The following is a 15,749-nucleotide window of genomic DNA, read 5'->3' on the forward strand; positions in this document are numbered from 1 at the left end:
TGTTGATTGCAACAATCACATTGGCGAAATTATTTCATTATTGTTATTGAGAAATTTTTAATTTACAACATTCCCAAAAACAAAAGCCTTTTCGTTAGTGGGCTGTTACGAAATGTCAATAGATTACATCGACAATTGGTTAGGGTTCCATTCCATCCCATTTGAAACCGGAATTAAATTTAAGTGTCCGCCTTCCATTTGCATGTTCCTTAAGGATCGACCGAGGATCGCAGATCTGGTTCGTTTTCGGCTGTTTCAGGTTCGGCCGACAAGCAACTATGTAATTTATAAAGAGCCAATTGATGTTCGAAGTTTCCGACTGTTTTAGGGTGGTTAAAATGTTTATTGGAATATACGACGCTAGAAAAGTGCAAAGAGCAATTTTTTAAAATTGTTCTGGTTTTTACGAATGGTTTCATGTAGTAAGTCCAATAATTAAAACTTCTAAACTATTGCATAAATCGACTATTTGTGAAACATCCGTTCTTTCAACTCTCCAGTCAAATTTGTGATGAGAAAATTTTTCTCACACAACAATGAGTTCATCCAAAAGTAATTCCAAAAAATATATAAAAATATAAACATATTATGTTTATCTCAAAAATTTGTCCTTAAAATTTGTGGTTTGAATCTTCCTAGCGGAAGAATAAGTGAATTAGCAGAAAAGTATATTTAGGAAAGATTGCACGCGAGACATCAGAACAACTGTTGCGTTTTATGCTCATAGCGTGTCGCCTCATAATTATGTGTTTAATATTTGTTTAACACTTTGGCGCTTTAACAGCGACTAAATTGTTCACTGCCTTAAGTGTGCATTTTCTCAGCGGAACGGCAAATGATATTCGTTCACTAATAATAGCAATTAAATTTTGTCATCATAATTAAAAGTTGTAAATAACTTTTGGATATACATTTGTCTACGAATTTTGGTGTCACTCTCTTTAAAAACGGACACACTTTCGTACCAGAATATAGATTAACAAACACTACGTGAGGATAGCTCGCCCCTAGGAATTCGAATAACTTAATTGATAAATTTTATTTGAAATCTCCGCTTTGATGGCGTTTGCTCGAAGCAGAAGGGTAAACATTTAAAGAAAGATTATTGACTTAACAGGTACTTGAGAGTGAACGTTGAAGCAGGTAAACTGTAAGACGGAAATTTAAAACGTTTACCATGAAGTGAAAAAATAGACTCCCGGGTGCAGGTGCTAAAGGCGTCCGTATACGCGACCTGATTTGTCTTTTTTAAACGATTTTGGATTTATAAGATTTATAAGATTAACTATACTGCCAGTGTTGATTGCAAAAGGTAACATGTTTACATGTTAATCGACAAGGAATAGTTTCTTCATCGGTTCGAGAATCAGGTGATGAAGAACTTGACTGCACCATCTGTTCTCGATAATGCTCCTTACTACACCATGTCACTATCGAAGGTTTAATTCTCAGATTATTTTAAAAATGTATATACGAATACAAAATTCTCATGTAATACAGAATTCAGCAATACTATAATGTTTACTATTCACATCTTAAAAATTTATATCATCTAAGCGGTACTAGTGGGTCCAGAAAAGATCCTTCTGTACATATTTTTCAATCTTATTCTTAAAACCATAGAGTACCCTATTGCTTGGGAAACGCCAAAAGTTTGATCACCAAGTAAAATTTTTCAAAACCATTTTCTATAAATTCATCTTTTCTCATATATCGGAAGTAATACATTTCAACCAAGTATCGAACACGGCTTCGAGAGAGACCAACTTTATAAGCTTTTTACATGAAATAAACGCATCCATAGATAACAATAAACAAGTAGATGTTATATTTACAGATTTCTCAAAAGCGTTTGATCAGTTGATCACGGTGTACTTCTAAAAAAAAATGGATGCTTTTGGTGTCTCTGTTCATATTGTTACTTAAATCAAAAAATAATGTACTTTGTGATAAGAGTGAATTTGCCCCATTGTCAGGGGTTCCGCAGGGCTCGAATCTGGGTCCGCTTTATTTAATAAATGATATGTTTTCCAGATTCTGAGTATGAATTATTCGCAGACGACTTTAAATTTTATAGAGTTATTAAACATGTAATAGACTTTCTTTTATTCCAAGAGGATATGCACAAAGCACAAAAATGGCCCAATGAAAACAAAATTGTTTTTATGTGACTTAAACTTTGCAAGAAGGAAATATCCATTAAATATAGTATTAACTACAAAAGAGGAAATAAGCAATCTGAGCGTAACTTTAGACACAAAAATAAACTTCGAAACACATATAACACAACACAATGTAATATTGGGTTTTATTCTCCAGAACAGTTCAAATTTTCAACAAATAAAAACAGTTGAAACCTTGTACAACTCACTAATAAGAAATTTATTTGAGTGTGCTTCGTTGATCTGGTCCCCGCAATAAAAAAGTATACTGGAACGATAGAAACAAATTTTTTCCGCTTTTTTATAATATAAAAATACATGGCATATACTTATTTGACATACCATATCAAACTTTACATCGAGAATTTCGCTATGAAACATTAGAATCAAGACGGAAGAAATCTGCATTAACTTTTTTTTTTAAATTAGTTTCATTATGAAATTGATTATTTTTATCTCCGAAGTATCATAATTTTCTACTGTAACCCCTATTTTACAAATGGAAGTAGCGTTTTTTATTTAAGTAGACCCCGTACCAATGTTGGTGGTAACTCTCCACTGTTCCAAATAGGTAATTGAGCAAACAGTCTGGACCTTTTTAATTGTACTTCCACTAATTCATTCGAAAACCACTTGAAAAAATTAGCATTTAAAACCTATAGTATTGTATTTAGTGTTACCTGTAAATTTCACTTCGATGAGTGTGTATTTGCTTATGCGCTGTTGTTTTTTGGTTTATACAAGGAATACAAGGATAAGATTTGTGTTTGTTATTGGACCGTGAAGTCCGTTAATTGCAATTAAATAAATAAATAAGATAGTTTGACCAAATCTGAAATTCAGAACAGGTTAACAGAATGAAAAGTCAAATATCCAAGAGGAGCAATGAAATCTTCTAACCGTTGTAGCACGGTAAGTTACATCGAACTTAATATTAACGTTACTGGACTGTCTTTTATTTTGATTGACAAGCCAGAAAAGAAAATAGACTTCTTAACAAATATCTATAAATCCAGCTCTGAAACATTTTTTAAAATGTAAATACCAAATGTTTTTTACATGTTTACAATGTAAAATATTTTGATTAAAGTAAAACAAAAGTTTATTGGATATGAGCTATAAGTATGTATCGATCATGTATTAGAATTTTCTGCTTTATTTGAAGGTGATTGTAAAAAATACATACTTATTACAACGAAAAGCATAACTGTTTTAATTTAAATTAATTTAAGAACACAAGTAAAAGCACAAACCCTTAGTTTCACGGGTAAACTAAATAATTTCTATTAAAACATGGAAAACTTTTGAATATGCTTGATTTAGATTGATATTTACTTGCAAAATTAAATTGATTTTGCTTTTTGTATAATGAATCGGTAAAAACGTTAAAGCATTCTCTGACTTTTAACATTTAATGCCTGTGTTCGCACCGCGAACCAAAACTAGATCGACATAAAGTTAGTAATCGCGACGACAGTGTGCATGTTTTTCCTTGAAGTATATGGGCGCCTTTATTGTCGGGGCAATGTGGAACAGAATTCCTTCTCAGAACGCGCAACGCTTGCTCAGTGTGAGGTCCGTGAAATTTTGATTACACCCTTAATCAGGTACGCGTTGTTCGTATAAAAGAGTACGCTTTCACATTATTTGTTCCCGGAACTTAATTTTTTAAGGTCCGTTTTCGTAACGACTCTTTAATTTTCGACGCGCCTCCTCCGAAAGTCGGTCTAAAGCCACTCAAAAAGACGAGACTTTGTCGTTGCCACGATCGAGCTTCGCAAAGGCGGGCGTGTATTTTTTTTTCAACGCAAAACTTGCTTTTCCCAGTATGCCTCTTCGTTTAAAGAAATGAACGGGAGAAGTATAAACGTAAACACGTAGGTGTGGAGAATATAATGGTAAACACGGGTAGTGCACCTGCAGAGAATACATCGAAAGTCTATCGATACTCAACCGGAGAAATTTTCTCCGAATTCTGCAGTTTCCGCTTTGATTTAATTCTTCACGTCGACGTGGTAGTCGCTTATGCTTAAATTACGCTTTCATTGTTGTTTGTCGGTGACGTCTTAGACGTTGAACTAAAGCACGAAGTGAAATAAAATTTTGGGACAGATATCAGGTTATTGAGTTTTTAATTGTTAATGAATTTTAAAATCAGAGCCTTCTGTTGTCAATGCATTGAATAAATCTTAGTTGTTAATTTTTAATGTAATGGTTTTTTCAGGCGTACCAACGGACCAATGTAGGTTAATTCATGAACAAAAAAAATGAATTTCCGTATTCCATGATAATTATAATAAGCATAATAAGAACTATATACTATACCATTGTAAACGACATTTAAGTTTATTCGGCTCTGGCGGAGCTGGCGGAGCGAGTGCTTAAAAAACATGTGACTTAAAAAGTTTACCAAACGTGTTGCATCTTTTTCTACGGCCGTTAGTTTTTGGGTACATACATGAAAACATGACTGTTAGAATCGACAAACGTCAAAAATGTCTGAAGTTGCTCGGATCCGTGGGAAATGCTAGATCGATGTGTAATTAGGTATTTTACAGAACGGGGTAGAAAAAGGGATATTTATGTGTCTAAGAAAACATTTGATCTCCACGCCTCTGTACATGAATTAATAAAAAGAATTCGTAACAAAGGTTCAACAAATAATTCAGGACCTAACTGAATTTTTCTTTGAAAACATCACAATAATATTTATAGGTAAAGCAAAAATATGCCTTTATTACATTCTCAATAAGAAATCGGCTATTAGGATTCTGGATGGGGCTCTTCGTGGTGCATCTCGTAGACCATTTTTCTTGAGCTTGACGCTTGTCTTCGTACACCTGTTTGAGACCCTCGTGGGCATGCACATAACTAAGTAGTTCCAAAATCAAATTCTGCAGAGTGCTGTTTATTTACTAGGTCTCAATATACACAATACTCTGGCGAATCCCTTTAGTAAAATCGACATAAAAAACATGAATCTAAGGAAATTTAAATGTTTTGTTAAAAATTACCTTAAGGAGGCTGTATATTATACAAAAGAGTTCATCAATATTGCTTACTAGAAGCTCCTATTTATGTATTTGTTATTTACGTGTAATTTTTACCAATACACTAGTAGTTAGTCTGTGCAGTCTATATGTGTATAATTATATTCCTTTGTTTTAAATATTTGTGTTTTTTTATTTTTTTGGATAACCGGTTGTGACCCCGAATGCACTGACTTATGTAATGTGATCAATAAACATTGAGTATGTCAAAGGTCAAAAATTGCCTTCAAACATTTATAGCGACATTTTAACTTACAAGAATATTTGAAAGTAAAATATGTTTTCGACCAATCTACAAAATAACAAATTTGATATTTGGAATTTTGGAATTAAAAATATAAGTTCAATATTTGCGAAATTATATATTTTCGTTTCAGACCAGTTATAAAAAAAAAGATGTTACTGTCACGTGTGGAAATAGGTTTTCTCCCTTACAATTTTGTACAAAAAATATGAAAGTTATATCCCGTGAATTATAAAAAGTCTAAACCAAAATCATCGTATAAACTGGCCAATCACTTCATAATTGTTTCTGCTTATATTATTTCGTCAATGATAGATCGGGTAGTTATAGAATTTTGTTAATTTGTTTATTACAAGAGAAATAAAAATATCCATTCTTCGTTGTTTATTTTTCTTACGTACCCTAACTCTGCTGATGACACCGTACTTCTTGCAGATATTTTCCTGAGAGTGTGTAAGGTCTCTTAGATCAAATAGTCTTTGTCAGCGAGGGATATGCAATGAAATTTAACATTAAAGGAAACAAAAATAGGATAAAGAACTGGAGCTACGTCACTAACGATAGTTGGATCATGTTTATGAAATAAAATGCCATGTAGAAAAGGCAAGAAATGCTTTTCATGGACTAAAAATAGTACCACGTAATTAAAAATTAAACTTGATCCGTCGTTTCTCTGCTCTTCGAAGTTATGCTTTCACAGTTCTCTTGCATTTATCTGTATCTGTATTTGTAAGTGTAGTGTGATAGTTTACACTTCAGCACTTAGGCTTCCGCAGGTCCATTGTGCTCTATCGTGGACAGAACACTGATGAAGCCCAGTCACTCTTGAATTGATGTTAATTAAGTAAGCAATGACCTGTAAGAATTCCAGTTGCCCTGCGTAGCTTTTCCTGGATATAGTCTGGTATTGTTTAGCTGCTCTTTCGTTGAGATAACTCAGTAGCTGTTTAGCTAGCTAGCATGCCAAAGAACTAAAACTAATTAAAACTAAAAAAATATGTTTTTAGGCAAAACCTCATAAGACAAGAAGTCAAGCAAATAAAAAATGCGTCAAAGCCATCGGCAACATCCAAACTCGCGTGCTATGGGTTTGGAACAAAGGAATTTTACCCGTTAATAATTATAGTTTTGGTTAGTTTTTTTTTCATCTATCTATTCTGTTCGTTCGCGAAAGGGTATTTCCTAGGATGCTAATTGCGATGTACTTTTAGTATTAATATTAATTGGAAATTAATCCCACGGACTAAAAGATTTTCATCTCGATCTCCGTATGAAAGTGTTTTACGATTTGCTTCGCTTATTTCTTTGTTCCCAAAAACCCACTTACAGGGCAAGTCTTGAAGGCGCATATTTGCGAACTCGACAACAGAGCGGCAATTCGAAACGAAAACATGCACATAAATTCGGCCCAATCTCTGTCAGTCTTTGGGGATTAGTTTGAGATCGGAACGTATGCAACTGTCACTGATTATAATATCGTGAAGTTTGGTAGACAACGAGGCGGGTAGATATTTGGAGGAGATTTGTACACTGTCAGAGGCGGAACAAAGGTATATTATCACTTCACTCAACAACTCAGGCGAAAGTTTCTGATGCGTTGCGTTTCTACGACAGTTTAAGTATCTCGTTGGAGAATATTATTTCCCTTGCGGAAAGAAAACGGGCATTTAAAACCTTTTGTCTAATTTAGAGAATAGAAACAAACTAATTTTGCAGATGCAGTTGCAAGCATACATCATGGGCTTCATTTACGGGGTTGGAAAATCAAAATGGGGATATTATTTTTCCTGTTTTCAATCCCTTCCAGAAACTGGCAGGGGATTGAAAATAGGATAATGCATTTGCGCATTTTCCAGCTTTGAATAGTACCGTTTTACCATTTCCGCACCTAGGGAGTGTCCTTCACTCGGAAGAAATCATTTACACTGCTCGCTTGTATTGTCGCGATATTTGAAACATTTAGTATGCATAGAAACCTATGGCGACCGCAGTTACGCCCCTGTTAACTTCATTTACAATTTGCATGTTAATATCTTCGGAAAGAGCGTGGGCAAGGCAGACCCACAATATCCGCTTCATGAAGCCCACATGGTCTTCGTTCCTTTGTACGAAGGGCATCGATATTTCGCCAAATTGTACTTTAATGAAAGTAATTTTTGCGACCACACGTACAGGCAAACTTTTTCGGGCTGTTTTCTTTTGTTCGGTGCGTTGGGGAGGTTGACTTTACTGACTGACTCAATAATGAATAATTTAAACAATATTTAATATTGGCAAATTATTATTTTGCCTGTCATGCCTAATAGTTGATTTTTTTGATAACATGGGAAAAATTCTCTGCATTTACCCATTAAAACCTCTTGTTGTATAACCGCCGCTGATATTTTCCAATGCAACCAGCTTTATTTTTTCTGTTTTTTTTGTTTTCTATCATCTTGTCTTTCCGTTTCTTGCTCATAATTTTTCTTCCCGTATTAGTAGCAGTACTATTACTATTACTAATAGAGAACAATATGTTGAAATGACAAACCAAAACCACACACCAATAACAACAAAATTACGTAAAAATTATATAAAGTCTCGAAAGCAGTGCCTCAGGGTTCGGCCCTGAGACGATTTTCTTTATTGCTGAAGAGGGTCTCCTAATGGTAGATAGTACAAAGTTCCTCGGAATTAAGGTACTCCAAAATCTAAATTGGCAAAATCACTGTGAAAATGTACCTTCAAAAATCAACCCATTGCATTTTCATTTACGAAATTTAAGACAAATATTAAGAACAAAGCAAAGTACTTCTGAGGTACGGGGTTTGCTTTATCTCAGGGGCATACTCGGACTGAAATTGCCATGTAAACCTCAATTGTTGACTTGGGCCGGTATTCTTATTCTCGAATTTAGTATTTACATTTTTAGAAACAAACAAACAAAGAAGTAGTCATAATACGGCCAAATGCGGTAACCCTAGATCCCCCTTTAATTAGTTAGACCGCTGTAATCTAGACCGTGGGGACATAAGTCCCCTAACTCAATAGGAACAAAAATTTTTAATCTACCGCCTATTGAAATAAATAGTCAAGAGAGAATTTTAAATCTAAATCTAAATCTAAATGTTGCAACTTATTAGCTATGTGTACATTTTCCAACCATTCTGTGTGCCCCAAATAAAACTCAAATAACCCTTTTTTGAACCTTGGAAGTGCTCAAAGAAGCTGTATTTTGAGTCGAACGGGGTAAATAACGCAAAATGATGCAATGTGAAAAGAACTTAGTAATTTTTAAATAAAAAAATAGCAATGAAACTCCCTCGGCAAATGTTGGATGTGTGGTAACCAACAGTCCGTGATTCTCTCATAATTCGAATCACAGAAGATAAAAGAAGACTGGGCGACAGAAAATGTGAATAAAACATCAAATCTAATAGCAAATACTCAACGATAATCATGTGCGTCATTTAGGATATCGTTGGGGCAAAATTGACGGAAACATAATATAGTCATTTTTCGCAACAGTTTAATCCAAATCAAAATTATTGCGTTGTATACGCGGAGCGAAGCAGTTCTCTCGGTTTTCCCAGATACCGAAAATATTCTTCGCATTTAAGATTCCGAGTTTTGCCCTTTTTGTTGACGCCATTCTTGGCAACGGTCCTATCCCGAGTCCAGAAACGCTCGTATCATCACCGAAATAAAGACTTTTGAAACGAACTCGCAGACCGTGTGTAACCGATGAGATTTCTTCAGCGTCGGAGGAGATAAGAAGAAAAATGACGGGGTGATATATTTCTATACGCCGTGAAAAAAAAATGATAGGTATTTATAAAATATGTTTCAGATAGTCCGCATGATATGATAATTTTTTATTTGGTATTTCTTTATTATTATTTGTGTTTGAGTATCCGAGAAATTACACACTTTGATAAAAATAATGTACTTGCCTCTAGTCAATTGGGATTTCGAGCGCTATATTCTTGCGAGACTGTTAATACGGATTTTGGTACCAGATAAGTTTGAAAATATAGGTATATAGCACTTCGCTCTCAATTGGTTTGAATTCTACTTATCTGAAAGAACGCAGAAAGTAAAGTATGAGTCAGTTGAGTCTGAATCTATCTTAGTGAATCATGGGGTACTCAAGGGGACTGTTTAAGGACATTATTGTTTGTCCTCTATATAAATAACATAGTTTAATGTGTAAAAACAACAAAATTGCATTAATTGTTGACTATACAAGGTGTGTAGATATGGTTCAGACAATGTTAAATGTGAATATGAAATATTGTGTTTAAAGCTAGAAATAGCATTTAATGTAAATATTAATATTTATTTCAAAAATTAAGACCTACGTCAATACATTTCTGATAGGGTTAATTACTTTATGAATGTTCATGATGAGATAACACAACACACATATTAAATTATTTTCAATGATTGAAAGATGGTTTTATAATAATCGTTTTTTGTTATATAGTTTTTTGTAATATTGCGCTAAGCCATGAACCGTATTCTTTAAGTGTTAGTTTAATATCTTTCACGTTCGGTTGTTAGGTGGTTAATTAATGTATACATTTACATTCCAAGTTTTATTGTTTTTCCTTGTACCGTTTATGCTAAATAAATATACTTTATTGTTATGAATATTGTTATTTTTATAAAATTTTTAATAAATTTAGAGTTTGCCTTTAGATTTGCGCTTCAAAATTTATCAATTATCTGCTAAAATGTATTTTTTTTAAATGCGACTGCAATTTCATTTTTTTAAGTAACTTAAAAAGATGTTAATAAACTGCAAATACAAAGCCATTTCCTATGGCAATTGTATTTCTGAGCAATATTGTTGATATCTTAGATATGTTTACATAAACAATTGTGATAAAAACAATTTTTTCAAATATATTTTAGAGATTTAAAAACTATTTTTTATAATCCACAGAGGCTGTAAACAAAGTACAGCATCAGTTCTAGTGGTTCTACATTATATTGTTTTCATAACAAAACTCACAAATATGCTTGTAGTCGGCGGATTTAATAATAATTTACCACTGCAATACATACTACAATAGGTGTAATAGTTAAATTATATTTACATACATTAATATGATTTATTGGAAATTATAAAAAAAAAAAACTTCGTACTCCAATTTTATTTCAAATAAAACAAAATAAATATTACGCCGTTCTTTAATTTCTTATTATTAAAGTCGATTCAAAAATGTGAAAAATATCTTTTAATTTAGACAAAAAAAATGCTTTTGCCCGTTTACCAAGTCAACTGTTACGATGTTACGAGTTTTATCTAAAAAAGAAACCCTGTGGGCTCAATATATTAAAACACGCATTATAAAACCGAATCGATTCCGGAATCACCTACTGACGCGCCAACCAAAAAGCTCTAGTGACATAAAAACGCTGGCAGACATCGGTCTTAATCAAAATACAACCGTTTACCAGTCTGGATGGTCTCATAAAAAAGTCTTCTCCTGCGGCGAGACGCATAATATTCAAATAAGTGACTTTTAATTAGGATAGATCTCTCGCCTTGACGTCTCGCATCTCGAAATAGACTTGCCCGCGAGTATATTTTTAGATTTGAAACCGTACAGTTTTACCGGACACTTAAACCGAGTCATATCGCCTAGACAACTTCAGAAATACGTATTAATAATCTTAATTGGTTTTCTAATCTTCCCGAAACCCGGGAAATTTAATGGTTCTCAGACGGGAAACGCTTAACATCAAAAGAGATTAGCCGGTCGGGGAAATGGAACGACAACCGGCGCTATATTTTTGTTAAAGTATACCTCCGCGCATTGAAAACATTCAATGAGGTCAAATTCATTCAGGATTTTAAAATGTACCAGAAGCCACCAAAAAGCGTCGAGTACTGCAAAGAAAGTTATTTTTCTAAAAGAGTATTGGAGGAAAAAGCTTTTTTTATAAGCACAAATATTTCAAAGCTTTATCATTTATAATTTGTATAATGAAAATTTATATGAAAAGGTTCAAAGCTCCTCAACGTACGTTGTGTTATATTTAGGCTAGTTCTGTTTAGTAGTTCAATGCATAAGTCGAACTTCTCAATCTTTTCAATGTACTGGTCATAAACAGGTGATCAAATTATTGGTGCATATTTAAGTTGAGATCGAAGAAGGGACTAGTTCACTACTTTTGTAATGTCAATTGAGAAATCATTACAATTTCTCAAGATTAAACCTAATGGCTTGGCACCTTTTTGTGTTATATGTGATAAACGATCTTTGAAATCAACATTTTCGTTGAAAATTATATCTGGATCTAAATTTTTTACTGCTTTAAAAAATCTTTTAAAAAAACACATAACAATATTTAATTTAAGGTTCTCCAATTTAAGTTGGCTCCACTGCCAAAGCTTGTTAAGATCTTATTTTAATATTTGTATATCAATTGAGCTACTTATAAATCTATATAACTTCAGGTCATCCCCAAGAAGCAGTACTAATGAATGAAGAAAATAATTTATGAAAAGGTTAAACAAAAGCGTTGAACAATGAGGTATCCAAGATAAGACCTGTTTATTTCTACCAGTTACCAGCTACAAGCCCATGTTGCTCTACAGACAATAAACTTTGATACTGCCAATTTAGCTGTTTGTAAAGTAATTTATCGAATCATTTAGCTATTGCCGACTGCTTTCTTTGCATATATATATATATATATATATATATATATATATATATATATATATATATGATGACACTATACTCCGGGATATCATCCGTTCGCTCGTTGAACTCCGACTGGAATCCTGCATCCGACTGGAATCCTGCAAATCCTGCATCCGACTGGAATCCTGCAGACGTTTCGCCAAAATCTCACTTGGCATCTTCAATGCTCGCGCTCCGAAAACACTTCGAACACTGGGAGGTTATCGGCGGTGCGTGCGGTATTTATACTCTGCGCCGGAGATGGTAACGGTGCTGCTTGTGCGTGGGGGGAGGTGGCTCCGCCCCCTGAATTGTCGCGTTGTTAATTTCGCCCGATCGTAGTTGCGATGTCCCCGTTGGCTGCTGCGCATCGCTCTGCTGTTTGATTATCGTTCTCCACGTGTTGGATAAATGCAGAGCGTCGTCTCTCGTATTGAGGTGTCCGGACTTTTCTATTTCGATGGCCTCTCGTATAATCCTAGTCCTAAAATCAGGAATATTAGCTATTTGTTTGCAAGTGCCGAAATCAATTTTATGGCCTGTCTGATGTTGGTGCTGAAACAAAGCAGATGTTGTTTGTTTGTTTCTTATGGCTAAACGATGTTCCTCGAGCCTGGCTGAAATCCTTCTGTTGGTCTGTCCCACATACGTCAGGCTGCACGATCCGCATGCTACACTGTATACTCCTTGGTTTTCCAGAGTAATTTTTTGTTTTGGGTTTCTTAGTATTGCTCCGATGGTATGGTCAGGTTTGTATGCCGTTGATATGTCGTGTTTCCGTAATATTCGGCCGATTTTGTCAGTAACCCCCTTGATGTATGGCAGGACAGCGATCGATCTTCGTTGGGTCTCGTCCTGCACTCTCTGCTGCGGCTGTTGTTGTTTACTGATTGCCTTGCTGATGGTACGCCTTTGGTATCCGTTTTGTCGAAGACAGGTACTAATTTTCTTCAGTTCTTTATCTCCGTTCCTCTCGTTTGTGAGCCTGAAGGACCGAGCAATTAATGTATTTGCCACTGCCTGTATCTGTGATGGGTGGTGATGAGATTTAGCGTTCAGATATCTATTAGTGTGTGTTGGTTTTCTATAGACAGTGTGTTCCAAGTGTCCATCTTCGGTCCTTGTGATGTGCACATCTAAAAAGGGCAGACTGTTATCCTCTTCAAGTTCTATTGTAAATTGAATCCTTGGGTGGATGGAATTCAGATGATCTAGGAATTTCAAAAGCTCCTCCTTGCCAAAAGGCCATACAACAAATACGTCATCAACGTATCTTGTCCATAGTTTTGGCTTCAGATTTGCCTTCTCTATTGCTTTCTTTTCGAAGTAAATCATGAAGAGGTTAGCAATCACAGGTGAGAGAGATGATCCCATTGCTGCTCCATCTATTTGTCGGTAAATTTTCCCGTTGTGCATAAAGTAAGCGTTTTTCAGGCAATGTCTTGACAGATCCATTATGTATGGCGGAAGATCTTCGTTTTCTTCTATAAGCAAGAGTGCCTCTTCTACTGGAATACTCGGGTAGAGGGATTTGACATCGAAACTTGCCATAATGTCGTCCTTGTCCATCCTGAGAGAACCTAAAATCTGAGTGAAATGTTCTGAGTTTTTAACATAGGAATCTGCCTTTTCCACTATAGGCTGAAGTGCACTGGCCAGATGTTTTTCCAGCTTGCATAATGGTGAGTTAAAGGCGCTTACGATTGGACGCAGGGGAACCCCGTCCTTATGGATCTTTGGGAGCCCGTAGAATTTTGGGCAACGACTCGATTTTTCCCTCGGAATAAGTTTCTTCTTTGTATCCTCGTTTATTGATGAATCGAGAATTTTGGACTTAGTTGTTTTTTCCAAATATGTCGTGGGATCTCTGGTGACTAGTTTGTATATTGGGTCGTTCAAAATATCCTCCAATTTTGCATTATAATCCGACGTATTCATGACGACAGTGGCATTTCCTTTGTCTGCTGGCATTATTAGAATGTTTTCGTTTTTGTTTAGATTCCTTAAGGCTTGCATTTCTTCTCTGCTTAAGTTTGGCTGCGGTGGTTTTGACTGTCTTAAGACTCTGGCGACATCTTGCCTAATTAACTCCGCATCTTGTTCGTCTATGGTGGAAAGACTTGCTTCGACGTTGGAAACGATCTCTTCGACGGGTACTCTTTTTGGAGCTATTGCATAGTTAAATCCTTTATTCAGTACGCTGACTTCTGTATCGGAAAGATGGTATGCTGAAATATTATGAACTGTATTGCTTCGGTTTGTATTTGGCACTTGTCCAAAACTATGGACAAGATACGTTGATGACGTATTTGTTGTATGGCCTTTTGGCAAGGAGGAGCTTTTGAAATTCCTAGATCATCTGAATTCCATCCACCCAAGGATTCAATTTACAATAGAACTTGAAGAGGATAACAGTCTGCCCTTTTTAGATGTGCACATCACAAGGACCGAAGATGGACACTTGGAACACACTGTCTATAGAAAACCAACACACACTAATAGATATCTGAACGCTAAATCTCATCACCACCCATCACAGATACAGGCAGTGGCAAATACATTAATTGCTCGGTCCTTCAGGCTCACAAACGAGAGGAACAGAGATAAAGAACTGAAGAAAATTAGTACCTGTCTTCGACAAAACGGATACCAAAGGCGTACCATCAGCAAGGCAATCAGTAAACAACAACAGCCGCAGCAGAGAGTGCAGGACGAGACCCAACGAAGATCGATCGCTGTCCTGCCATACATCAAGGGGGTTACTGACAAAATCGGCCGAATATTACGGAAACACGACATATCAACGGCATACAAACCTGACCATACCATCGGAGCAATACTAAGAAACCCAAAACAAAAAATTACTCTGGAAAACCAAGGAGTATACAGTGTAGCATGCGGATCGTGCAGCCTGACGTATGTGGGACAGACCAACAGAAGGATTTCAGCCAGGCTCGAGGAACATCGTTTAGCCATAAGAAACAAACAAACAACATCTGCTTTGTTTCAGCACCAACATCAGACAGGCCATAAAATTGATTTCGGCACTTGCAAACAAATAGCTAATATTCCTGATTTTAGGACTAGGATTATACGAGAGGCCATCGAAATAGAAAAGTCCGGACACCTCAATACGAGAGACGACGCTCTGCATTTATCCAACACGTGGAGAACGATAATCAAACAGCAGAGCGATGCGCAGCAGCCAACGGGGACATCGCAACTACGATCGGGCGAAATTAACAACGCGACAATTCAGGGGGCGGAGCCACCTCCCCCCACGCACAAGCAGCACCGTTACCATCTCCGGCGCAGAGTATAAATACCGCACGCACCGCCGATAACCTCCCAGTGTTCGAAGTGTTTTCGGAGCGCGAGCATTGAAGATGCCAAGTGAGATTTTGGCGAAACGTCTGCAGGATTCCAGTCGGATGCAGGATTTGCAGGATTCCAGTCGGATGCAGGATTCCAGTCGGAGTTCAACGAGCGAACGGATGATATCCCGGAGTATAGTGTCATCACATTTTTCCATCCGTGAATCAATACGTGAGAATATATACTATTATATTTATATATATTATATATATATATAATATATATATATATATATATATAT

The sequence above is a fragment of the Cylas formicarius genome, unplaced genomic scaffold (assembly GCF_029955315.1).
Source record: "Cylas formicarius isolate icCylForm1 unplaced genomic scaffold, icCylForm1.1 PGA_scaffold_1__22_contigs__length_36826433, whole genome shotgun sequence".
Classification (NCBI taxonomy): Eukaryota; Metazoa; Arthropoda; class Insecta; order Coleoptera; family Brentidae; genus Cylas; species Cylas formicarius.